General features: G+C 53.6%; 1 pseudogene; it reads right to left on the minus strand.

Annotated features, from left to right (window-relative positions):
- Nucleotides 1-2,473: 2,473 nt before the first annotated feature.
- On the minus strand, nucleotides 2,474-11,338 carry LOC132515575 (antizyme inhibitor 2-like; annotated as a pseudogene).
- Between the last annotated feature and the right edge of the window lie 1,486 nt (nucleotides 11,339-12,824).

Here is a 12,824-nt window from a genome sequence, read left to right on the forward strand (position 1 = left end):
TTCCAACTGGAAGTTTAGCTCCATGAACTTGGATTTTTGTCCATCTTGTTCATCACGTGTCACCTGTGCCAGACACAGTCTAGGCCCTCGCATTTTATTTTATGGATGGATGGATGGGTGGATGGATGGGTGGATGGATGGATAGATGGATGGATGGATGGATGGATGGATGGATAGATGGATAGATGGATGGATGGATGGATAGATGGATGGATGGATGGATGGATGGATAGATGGATGGATGGATGGATGGATAGATGGATGGATGGATGGATGGATGGATGGATGGATGGATGGATGGATAGATGGATAGATGGATGGATGGATGGATGGATGGATGGATGGATGGATGGATGGATAGATGGATGGATGGATGGATGGATAGATGGATGGATGGATGGATGGATGGATAGATGGATAGATGGATGGATGGATGGATAGATGGATGGATGGATGGATGGATAGATGGATGGATGGATGGATGGATGGATAGATGGATGGATGGATGGATAGATGGATGGATGGATGGATGGATGGATGGATGGATGGATGGATAGATGGATGGATGGATGGATGGATGGATGGATGGATGGATGGATGGATAGATGGATGGATGGATGGATAGATGGATGGATGGATGGATGGATGGATGGATGGATGGATGGATGGATTGATGGATGGATGGATGGATAGATGGATGGATGGATGGATGGATGGATGGATGGATGGATTGATGGACAGATGGGTGGATTGATGGACAGATGGGTGGACGGATGGATGAATATCCACAGTCACACAGTACAGCACCCAGAAGGCAAAACACAAAACACGCCAACATCTCTTGCAACTGAATACAACTTTATTTTTTCCCTAAAGCACACTCATAGTTGTACTTCCAGGTATCTCTGGGGAGGTAAGGGTAGACGTTTCCACTCCCAATTTTCAGGCTCTTGGAGGAGACCAATGGATAACACGTAACCCAAAGGCTGCATGAACCCTCTGGATTCTTTGGGTGGCACGTGCAGATACCCTTCCCTTCTCCTCAGATGTCTGGAGGGGAAATCTCTGTAGCCCAAAGATGCCGGAAGATTCCTCTGGTCTTGGCCGGGCTGGGGAGGCAGCAGCAAGGTTGGTAAGGCTGATTCTGGTGGATGGGGAGGACCCTTTGCAGCTGGAGATCAGAGAATGTCTTGTCTTATCAGGCGAAGCTTAAAAAAGGACACAGGACACAGGAGGTGGGTGACTTTGGCCTCTGGGGCCCTCTCTCCCCTTCCCTCGCTGCAGCAAGGTGACTGGTCATCCCGATGTGTCCCAACCCCTACCTCTGTCATCATCCTTCCCTGTAGGATACATTGTCTTTCTGAGCTCACAACTCCCCAAATGTTGTTGTTTTTAAAGTTTTAGTGTGCCCGGGGGACATGCAGTAGCATCTGCCCCGCTTCGGAGTCGGCTGTATCCACACCTTGTCCATCCAACCTCCCAACTTGGGCGTTTCTTAAGGCCAAGGTCAGGTCTGAGGCACCCACATGGCGCATTAGCTGTGTGGCCAGATGCTGTGTGCATGCTCCCTGAGGATGGCCAGACCGTGGGGGCAGGGGTGGCCTCTGAGCAGGCCAGGGCCAGGATCAGGGCAGCCAGAGGCAGGTGAACATGAACTGACCTTGAATGAGGATTTGCATTATCTGGCTTCATCCTCTCAACAGCCCTGCCAGGGGAATGCTAATCTCACCCTCACTTCACAGATGGGGAGACTGAGGCTCTGACCACACTGCCAGGATGTGGTGGAGCCTGGATCCCCTCCAGACCTGTCTGACTCCAATGCCCCTGCTCTCTCCACTAGGGTGAGTGCCTATGGTTCACGTAAACCTTTCTGGAACAACGCAGGGGTCACTAACTGGAGGAAAGGAAGGACCAAAGCGTCGCAAGGTGCTGGTCAATGCAGGTTGCCTCACATTCCAGGGCATGGCCTCCAGGGGGCACTCTTGTAATAGCGCAGGTTCCGCTCCCTGCCCCACCCCAGGGTCCAGCGGGTTAGGAGCAGGCAGGGCAGGATCAGCCTCCCGGAAGAGCTACCCTAGGCTTCAGGCCCACTTAGGGAGAAGACAGGTTTTTGTTTGTTTGTTTGCGTTACGCGGGCCTCTCACCGCTGTGGCCTCTCCCGTTGCGGAGCACAGGCTCCGGACGCGCAGGCCCGGCGGCCATGGCCCACGGGCCCAGCCGCGCCGCGGCACGCGGGATCCCCCCGGACCGGGGCACGAACCCGTGTCCCCCGCATCGGCAGGTGGACTCTCAACCACTGCGCCACCAGGGAAGCCCAGAAGACAGTTTTGAACCTTAGGTTGCCCATCATTTCAGAGGCACCCAAACCTCTGTTTCCTCCACGCTACTCCTCACCCCAGATCCCTGCCCCCAAGCGTCCCCCCGTGGGCGCCCCGAGGTGTCGGAAGCCCCTCCATCCTGGCCTTGTCTCAGCCTACAGTGCAGTCTCCAGCAGGCTCCTGTGGAAGGAATGTGCCAGTAAAGGGGTGTTCGAGGGCCCCCTCTGCTACCTAAGGAGGCAAACCCTAGGTTGGGTAGAGGGGATCCTGGGGCGGGGCTGTGAGGGAGCCTGGAGCTGCTGGGGAAGGGACACCTGAGGAGGGAGCCCGGAGGGCAGCTGCAGATGGTCAGAGCCGAGCGGGGTGGGGGCACCTCAGCGAAGGGGCTGAGGGTCATCTGGGGACACAGGGCTGCCTGATTCTGCCCACAAGGGCATCTACGCATCAGGGCTGTCAGAACCCAGGTGGGCTACCTTGGACTTACCTGTGGAGAGGCTGTAACAGGGTCACCCCCACAGGCAGAGGCCAGTGTCAAAGGTCAGCCAGACATCTTGGGCTTTGCTGGGGCCAGTCTGGGGAGTAGGGTATTTCCAGGGCCTGGGACCCCAGAGCTCAGCCACCAGCTCCCCTTGCCAAGTTCAGATGCTGGTGAGAGCCCCTCACTGCCCAGCCCCTTTCCACCTCCCTCCAGACACCTGAGTTCGGGTCCCGTGGCGCAGCAGATGGGAGGGGAGAGGGAAGCCACTGAAGGCGGAGCTCATGGTGGACATGTAGGCGCCCATGGAGGGGAAGACCAGCCAGTCGCCCACGTCCGGCTCGGGCAGCTGCACCTCCTTCAAGAAGAGCTTGTCAAAGGCATTGCACGTGGGGCTGTAGAGGGTGCAAGAGAAGAGGGGCAGCTTGGGGCAGAGGTCCTGCAGGGACATGGTGGCGGGGGGGTGGGGATCAGAGAAGGAAGACACCCCCCCTTCACTCCCCAGCCTGCAGGGCATTCCCCCAGGGCACCAGAGGGAAGGTACCAGCAAAGACTCTGTCATTCACTCCCTCTGACCAATTCCTGAGTGGTCCCTATGTGCCAGGCACTGTTCTTGGCCCTGCCCTCATGGAGCTTCTGCTCTAGAGACACACTCCTGCCCTGCCAGTTCACAAGTGCAGATACAGATGGGACCTCAGTTTTCCCATTTATAAAGTGGGAAGATTTTATTTAATGATCACTCAAAATACCGGGACTCAAACCTGGCTGCACTGCAAACGCCTGAGGATCACGTCAGGGTCCCAACCCATGAGAAGTTCCGATATCAATGGTCTGTGGCATGGTCTGGGCATAGGGGTATTTGAAAGTTTCCCAGATGATTCTCATGTGAAGCAAAGTTTGAGAATCTCTACTTCCTAAGTCTCCTGCATCTCCAAGATTCAAGGACTCTGGAACCACAAACATAGCGACACAGAGACATGCACAGGGAAACACAAACAGCCAAACAGCTGCACACACACCCCTCCACAGACCCCTGGACCTGGACACCCCCCTTCCTGCACAGGTGTGAATCGACAGGCCCACACAGAGAAAGGCACACACACAGAAGTGCACCTGCCAATACACACAGACACACGTACACATCCTGGTACATGCACGAGGTGTGACAATCTGTCAAGCCACCGATCATCTGAGATCTCTCGCCTCTCCCCCTGGCAGCAGGGAGCCCTGCCCAAAGAGGGCTGGACTAGGGGGTCTCAGAGTCTGGGAGGTTCCAGAGCCACAAAAAGTTCTCCTTACCTTCACCACAATGGGCATCCTGGGTTCAGGCTCCCTGGAAAAATGCAGAATGTGCCGTAGTGGCCGTTGTTGAGATAGAACAGCGGCTTCCAGTAGCCTCCTGAGAGCAGGCAGATGGCAGGACGGAGCTGTGCTCAGCCAGGTCTCACCGCTGACCCTCAACACCTGAGCCCAGCACCCTTGGGGGAGGCCTGACCCTCTGATCAGCGCTGGATAACGCCTGTTCCCTACTCCAGGAGCCTTCTCTGAACCCATGCACGGTTGGGGCCTGTCCTCTGCTCTCCCACTGCCCCTCTGCTCCCCGCATCAGGGTGTTGCCCCTTTTCCCCCTCTCCTCATAAGAATAATCTAATTAACATACCATGAGATATAGCCCAGACATTGTTCCAAGCTCTCTACATGTATTAAGCTATTTAACCTGTAACTACACCCTGAGCAGGTACAATGAGCCCTGGTTTACAGCTGAGAAAACTGAGTCTCGTCAGAAGTCACACAGGAGACTGTGGCAGGTCTGAGATTTGTCCCCAGGCCGCAGGTCTCAGGTACTCTGCCCTCACCTTAGACCAGGTTCCCTGAGCCCCTGCTGCATGAGTCAAAACTGGGGGCAGGACTTCCCTGGTGGCGCCGTGGTTGAGAGTCCGCCTGCCGATGCAGGGGACACGGGTTCGTGCCCCGATCCGGGAAGATCTCACATGCCATGGAGCGGCTGGGCCCGTGAGCCATGGACGCTGAGCCTGCGCGTCTGGAGTCTGTGCTCCGCGACGGGAGAGGCCACAACAGTGAGAGGCCCGCATATCGCAAAAGAAAACAAAACAAAAAAAACTGGGGGCAAACGGCCTCTTCAGGACCTAATTCCATCATGGTTGCTCCTCAGTGATGTGCTAATTTGTCAGTTTCCTTCCTCAAAGGGGTGCCTGTGTAAACTACATGTTCTCCATGCTTTGGCATCTGGGGCCTTGCTGACCTTGGAGAGGCTGCTCCTCCCCGGGCTGGTTAATTCCTAGAGATAGCAAACGACTGCCTTACAAGAGCGCCTTTCCTGTGCAAGCCAACCAATTCAGCGTCCATACCGCAAACTGCCTCCTAGATGGAGCTCCCAGAACTTGAGGCAGTACCTCTGGCTAGCGGCCCCAGGGCAGTCCTTACCCCCACAACCCGCTGAAATTGCTCAAACTAGCCAGTCCCACACCTGCCAATCCAGCTCACCCTGCCTCACCCACTCCTATCCTTGAAAACTACAGTAGAGGCTCTGGCCTGGCTTTCCCCTTTGTCCTTCTGCCCGCTGAACCACTCCGGTCCTTCCCCTTGTGGCCCTGTGTGGCCTGCCATGCCTCTGGTTTCTCCAGAGGAAACTTGTGAGTAATAACCTCTTCTTCGTGACAGTTATTTCCATGTCTTACATAACCTGATTAGAACAAAAACAGTGCCCAACTCTGACAAGCACAGGGTACAGCACAATTGTCACCTCCCTCCATCTAAACTTTCTGCCTCTATTGATGTTACCGAAGTAAGCGTGTGGCAGCTCTCTCCAGCTCCATCATACTCCTGATGCATGCTGAGCTGGTGGTCACCTGTGACCCCCAGATCCTTTGGACAGGACCTACTACCAAGCCGGTTTCTTCACAACCACTCTTCATCTGTTCTTAGAACACTGCTTTCTTGAATCTAAACTCAGGATTTTGTGCTGATCTCTTTTAACATTTGGAGCATTTCATAACATTTGGGCATTTATATGCCCAGATCTTTCTGAATATTGTTTTTTCTGCCCCCTCCCCGGTGTACTTCCCACCATCCCCTCCCTGCTTTCTTAGCTGCCGTCACCGATCCCATCTCCTGTAGCCACAGCCCCAGTTGTCCCTAAACTAGTTGGTCACGAGAGGTAGTCAAGACATCCCTAAGGTCAAGAGCCCAACTCTGCTTGGCATGTAGTACAAATCCAAGTGCACCAGTGTTTGAATCAGACAGACCCAGGTCCAGCTGCACCACTAGCTAGCTGTGCTGCCTCAGACAAGTTACTTCCTCTCTCTGAGCCTCACTATCTCTACCTGTAAAATGGGAATGCCCCTAAATTATTTCACAGGGTTGTGGAGCAGAAATGAGAGAAAATATGTTTTTCACACATAACAGATACTTAATAATTGGCATCTCTTGTTATTGTGGAAATAAAAATAACAGGCCCCTAGGGCCTTCCCTGGTGGATCAGTGGTTAAGACTCCGCGCTTCCACTGCAGGGGGCACGGGTTCAATCCCTGATCCGGTAACTAAGATCCCGTATGCCGTATGGGTCGGCCAAAACACACACACACACACACACACAAATTACCCCTTACCATAATAAAGATATAAATTTTAAAAATAATAATTATAAGCCCCTAATACTTAGACTTTTGTTAAATGATGGCTTGAAATCAAATGCTTCCTATCACAATAATCTTTAATGAGACATTTTGTGAAGAAATGGCAACCGGCTGACACAAGTGCCTCAGGGATTACAAAGCTGTGGGCCGATCATTTGTCAAAAAGGATAAGGGAGGAGACTAAAGCAGGTTATAAATATTTACATGTCCATTATCATACAGCCACAGAGAATAAAAGCACTAAGCCAGCGGGAGACATCTATTCTCCATCTCATCATGAAATGGAGTTTCTGGTTAGCTCACTGTGAGAAAAGCTAACCCACCCCACTCCTGCTGCAAAAATAACAATCAAAAAACTCCCCTGTGGTGGTTAACCTCAATTGTCAAAGGTTTACCATTACCCTATAGATGTCACCCTTAACCTTCAGGCCATGACAACAACGAGAGTGCCTTCTTATATTTGTCGTAAGAATTTGTATTTACTCACTATATTTTTGGTATAAGAATTTGCACCTGTTAGAAAATGCCTGCTGGATGAATTTAAGGTGCACACCAGCACGATGGTGTCTGTGAACCTCATGGGCTGTGTTTTGTAACTTTACCCCCATAAACACAATATAAATCCATTGGCTACTTAGGAATAATGAAGACCCTTTGTCTTGGTTCTCACCTCCCAGTCTATTTCAGAACAACAAAATAGTGATACTAACAGGTTCATTCCTAGACCCAGTTTGAAGCTTGTTTCCTGCTAATTAGCCGCCCAGGGCTGGAGCCCAGACTCCCTGCCCATCCTCTCCCCTGAGGGCCGGGGGACGCCTGGATAGTGCCCTGCCCATCCACCGGGCTCCAGCACAGCCTTCCTGGCAATCACGTTGACAGCGATCATGCAGACAGGTGCTGCGTAGAAGCGGCCGGGCTCTGCGATGACCTCGACGCCTCTCCCCTAGGGAAAGTCCTGGGCCAGGGCGGTGTTGATCACTCCCACCATCTGCAGGGGTAGACCCAGAGCCTAATGTGGCCGGTCCCTCTGTGGGAGCTTTCCCTGCGTCGTCTCCCTTCATTCCCATGACAGCTGTGTGGACGCTGTGTGCCATTTTACTAGGGAGGAAACAGGTAGAAACTGTGGCCCAGAGTGGGGAAGTAACTTGTCCAAGGGCACATAGCATATAGCACCCTGAGATGTCTGAATCTGGAACCATTTAAATTAATACAGTCAGTGAAGATGAAATGTTCCCTGGGTCTCAGGGATAGCAAACTTCTACCTGACTGTAGCTTAACCGGGGATAGCAACTAACATGTCTAAAGAAAGACACGGAGCCAGATATGCACGTGCTCATATATGCACACAGGCTGTGTAAGTATAGTCAGACGAATCCCAGCTATATACGCGCATACGACTCACAGTTCCACGAGCTCCCCAAACACACACACTCTGTCCCCTAAACCCAGACTGGGACACCTGGCTCCCTCTCATACTCCCCTCTCACCTCCTCAAACTTAGAGTCAGAGCCCTCCTCTCCAGGGAAGCCCCCTCCGATGTCCAGGAGACTCATGTCATGCCTGACCCCGCAGCCCATCTCAAACACGCGCCAGCGGTTGGTGATGGCCTGCGTGAAGCTGTGGGGTGTCTGGCATCTTGAGCCCTCGTGGAAGCTGAACCCATGTCGAGTGACATGTAGAGAAACACGTGTGAAAAAGCAAGGATCAGTAGGAAGACAGACAGGGTCAGAAACACTGACACATGGTCATCCTTGAGTTGGGGCGCTCACGTTTGGGTGGCGGTCACCTCTCTTAGCAGGCCCCTCCCAGTGCCTCACTGCAGGGGCTCCCTTTCTCTTCCACCTTGGAAGGAGTGTGCTCAGAACCCCGAATCCCCATGCTGGAGGGCAGGGCGGGCTGAGGAACCAATCAGGGCTGGGTAGGGTGAGGCCAGTGCAAAAGTCCAGGGGGTGCCACAACACTAAGGAATCCAGATAAAGAACATTTAACGCGATCGTTGTAAAGAGCAACATTGATTCAGAAACATCACTAATGAATAAAACATTAAAAATGTAAATAGGGACTTCCCTGGCGGTCCAGTGGGTAAGACTCGGTGCTCCCAAAGCAGGGGGCCCGGGTTTGATCCCTGGTCGGGGAACTAGATCCTGCATGCATACTGCAACTAAGAAGCCCACATGCTGCAGCTAAAGATCTGCGTGCTGCAACGAAGATCCCGCATGCCACAACGAAGACCCGGTGCAGCCAAAATAAATACGTACATACACACATACATAAATATTAAATGAATAAATAAATAATGTAAATAAAGACAAGATTGGTAATAGTAATTGAACCCTGAAGCAAAAGGAAAAATCAGAAATGCCAGTCCTGTCTTCAGTTAAAATTTTGATATTTTCCTCATTATGAATTTTTTTGCATTATTTTTTATTTTTTCAAATATTAAAATGTTATTTATCTAGAGTACTGTGTTTTAACGTCCCCTTAAATTTTGCACCCAGGGCCTGTGCCTCCTTTGCCCCCCCCAATCCCAGATAAGATCCAGGTTCTTCGCTGAGCACAGATGGAGCATCACGAGGTCCAGAGGGGCCTCAGCTGACAGGAGGGTGTCCAATAAGCTGGAGATCGACAGTGGAAGCCAGCACTCCTGCCTCCCAGGCAGGGAAAGCCAGTGCGCTCACCTGGTTCCAACCACCGCCAACCCCAGGTCTCTGGTGGACTTCAGCATATGTTCACACACCTCCAGGCTGGCCCCAAACTTGGCGCTCAGGGCAAGATGCTCTCACTGTCCTGGGTCCACAGCCGGAGGACCAGCCTGGGAGAGGGGTGCAAAGGATGCCAGGGGGTCTTAGGCACATGAGCCCTGATGCCCCCGACCCAACCTCCCTCCAGCTTCCCACCCACCCCCGCCTAGTTCCTCTGGACTGTCCAGCCATGGAGTCCCAAGGAGTGAACACACTCACTACTTACAGACTTCTGCCCAGGCAAGAAAAAGCAGGAAAAGGATAAAATTATAAATACACCTTCCATAGGTCTCCACGTTACAGGATCAGAGATGTTAAATAACTTTCCCAAGATCACACAGCATGTGACAAATGAAACTGAAATGTGAGCCCTGGTCTCCCCAACTCCGTGCCTTTTCCATGATGTCGCCTAATGCCAGACCGCCTAATGCTAGGCTCTGCCTAGTGTCTATGCAGACACAGGCAACATTTATTTAGCACCAATGTGCACCAGGGAAGGCATCGGGCCACTGACCCAAATTCTTGTACTTTGCTGCTTGGGTCTGTGCCAGTCACCATATGGGACCACCTTCATCTGGTTCCTGCAGCCCAACTCCATCTGTTGGGGTCCCAGGCTTGAGGTCCCTTGCTCTACCTGTCTCCACCTGTTTGCACCGCCCCTCCTCCACTGGTCTCACCTGGCCCCAGGGTGGTGCTGGGCCACCTTGATTAGCTCCCCCTCACTGTTGAAGGTCAGGAACCGCACCCCATGGCGGGCAGCATACTAGATGTGCGAGACAGGCTTGCAGGGGTTGGCATAGATGATACGAGAGGGGGCCACGCCCAGGCCCAGCCCCTGCTCCAGCTCCACCTGGCATGGGTAACAGCCAGAGCAGGGGGCTGCCTCACTGCCCTTTACTCTTTGGGGACAGGAAGCCTGGGCATGAGTAAAAGGGGTTGCCCTTGACTGAACCCCTACTATGCAGTGCGCTGAGCACAAATTGTGCTCTTTAAGCTTCTAGACTCTTCTAAGGAAAGTAGAGTTGGCGCCATTTTCAAGAGGAAGGACCTGAGGCTCAGGTGAAATAGCTGTGCCAAGACAGGAACGGGTTCTGTGGCTTCAAGCTTGTGCTTCCACTCATTGGCTCAGGCTGTCTGCCTTAGTCACGCGGACCAGGAGGAGGTTGACCACACCCATATTTCATTCATTTATTCCTTCCCAAACAATTGAGGATTATAAGTGTCCTCCCCTGTTCAAGGTGCTGCAGTCCCCACTCCAGGACCCCTGGCAACTGGCCTTTTCTTCCCAGGAAGTGTCAGGCCCGTGAATGAGACAATTGGCCTTGGGCCCAGGCTCACCTGGCTGGCACAGTCGAAGCCAGTGCCCAGGGTGGCCAGGTCACGCAGCACCCAGGGGCTGCTGTTGCATTTCACCACATAGAAGGGTGAGACCCGAGGCAGGGCCTGGCGGATGACCTGATGGCGGCGGGCCAGCATGCCCAGGTCAATCACCATGAAGGGGTCTTGGCGATCCTGCCAACACAGGGAAAGAGGAAGAGAAGGCTGGGTAGTGGGTTATCTCATCTAATCCTCAGAACAACTCTGTGCAGTAAGTACTATTGCTGTTGCCATTTCAGAGATCGGGAAACAAAGGCTCAGACAGAGGAAGTCGCTGGCTCAAGGTCACAGAGCAAGTACACGGCAAAGATAGGATTTGACGCCAGGCCTTCTAACTTTTAAAATAGGGGGACAAGAGGGCAACAATTTTTGTAGATCAGAGCTCCAACCCTCAACCAGACAGCTTGGCACTGGGTAAAACTCCAAGTGGTGGGGTGGGGAGAGAGCTAGAAGGGGACAGAAATATTCCATCACCCCCAGCAGAACAGAGCCTTGGCATAAGACCTAGGAGACGGACATAAAACTGTAAAACAGAAAGTCTTATTTCTTGCCCACCAAGTAGAGACTGAGACACCCTCTTCCCTCCCTACTCGCCCCCTTCCCTCCCTCCTCTTTCCTCCCCTCCCCCTCCCTCCCTACCAAATCGGAGAGCTCCCTGATCTTCAGGACCTGCCAGGCAGTTTCCCCAGCCTCCAGATTGATGAGATCCTTTGGCCACATGCTTCCAGGGCTTTCTTCACTCTCCTTTGGGTTCCCGACGAGGGTGCTCATCCCCGACACTCCAACTAAGTCCTTAGCCAGGCGCAGTTCCAACATCCTGGAAAGGGCTTGCACTGAGGATGGGGCCTCTTCCCTCCTCCCAGCTCCCTGAGGGCCCCAGAGCCAGAGTTCCTAGGCCATAATTTCTCAGCCCTCCCCTTCAGCCACAAGAGCTCCACAGAGCCCTCGTGAATTTTCCCATCTGTAAAATGGGCCACTGACCCGGTCCAGCCTGCTTCAGAGACCTGGTGGGGGACCAAGCCAGATACATAGGCTGTGCACACAGAAGAGAGGGTTGGCATCCTCTTCTGGGCTCCTCCACACACGTGTTCCCATTCACGGATGAGAAAACTGAGGCCAGAAAAGATAAGTGCAGAATCCAGGATCTTCAGATTTTAGGGCTCAGAGCCAGGGCCCAGGAGATGATCTAGGTCCAAGGTTCCCATTCTACGCACAGGGATGAGAGGCCCAGATACACGAAGGGACTTGATCGAGGTCACCAAATGGTCAGTGGCAGAGCTGGGCCTGGCACCTGGGCTCCCTAGAGCAGCCACTGGACCTGCTGCTGGCCACACTTCCCTGAGACCGAAGTGAGGGTGGCCTGCAGCCAGAGGCCCTCTGCTTCCGCAGCTGGGACTGCACCCATGCCCCCCACGCCACAAGCAGACTCACCTGCTGCCTATTGTGACCTGCTTCCCCAGCCACAACCCAGGCGGCCAGGATCTGTGGCGACTGGGCTTCGGGTAAATCCCACAGGAAGAGCAGAACTCAGCCCAGATCTCAGGGGCCAGGGCAAATACCACCCCAGGCTGTCCTTCCAAACCTCGGCCAGCCCTGCCTGCTCAGCCCAGACCTCCCAGGCCCCGAGAACGAACCCTCCTTTGTCACCCACACGACAGGATCACAGGTGAAGTCAGACTCCAATTATACGTGAACATCAGAGACAATCAGAGTAGAGGGACCCTGGGAACCAGCGTCCACCCTTCCCACTTCACAGATGGAAACACCGAGGGGCCCAGCGGTCTCCGGAAGACTCAGCAAACCTGGAGGGGGTAGAATCAGGACCTCAGACTCTAATCACGGGCCGGTTCCACTGCCTCAGAGCAAGAGCTGGTCTCTCCTGGTGCTGTCCCTCCACGGCACATTTAAATACCTCGCTGGAAGTTTTTCCAAACGGAAAAGTGAGCCTATCTGCATCACTCAGTGTCCAGTCACGTCCCTCCTCCCTGGGCCTGCCCTCCCTCTCCATGTGGGCTGCTGAGGTCTCTGTGACCCCTTGTCCCTCCCAGGCTGAAGCCATCACCTTGGGGCTGCCCACCCTCTAGGATGTCAGCCGTCACTTCCTGCAGGCTCACACCCCGCCTCTGTGCTGTGACCAGAGCCTCCTTGCTGTTCCAGGAAGGCAGTTCAGCAAGGAGCCGGCTCCTGCCCTGACTCTTCTTTTCTGCCAGCCCTGCCTGGCCTTCTGCTCACTTGCGGCCTCCAACCCTTTTCCCTC

The sequence above is a fragment of the Lagenorhynchus albirostris genome, chromosome 2 (assembly GCF_949774975.1).
Source record: "Lagenorhynchus albirostris chromosome 2, mLagAlb1.1, whole genome shotgun sequence".
NCBI classification, from domain to species: domain Eukaryota; kingdom Metazoa; phylum Chordata; class Mammalia; order Artiodactyla; family Delphinidae; genus Lagenorhynchus; species Lagenorhynchus albirostris.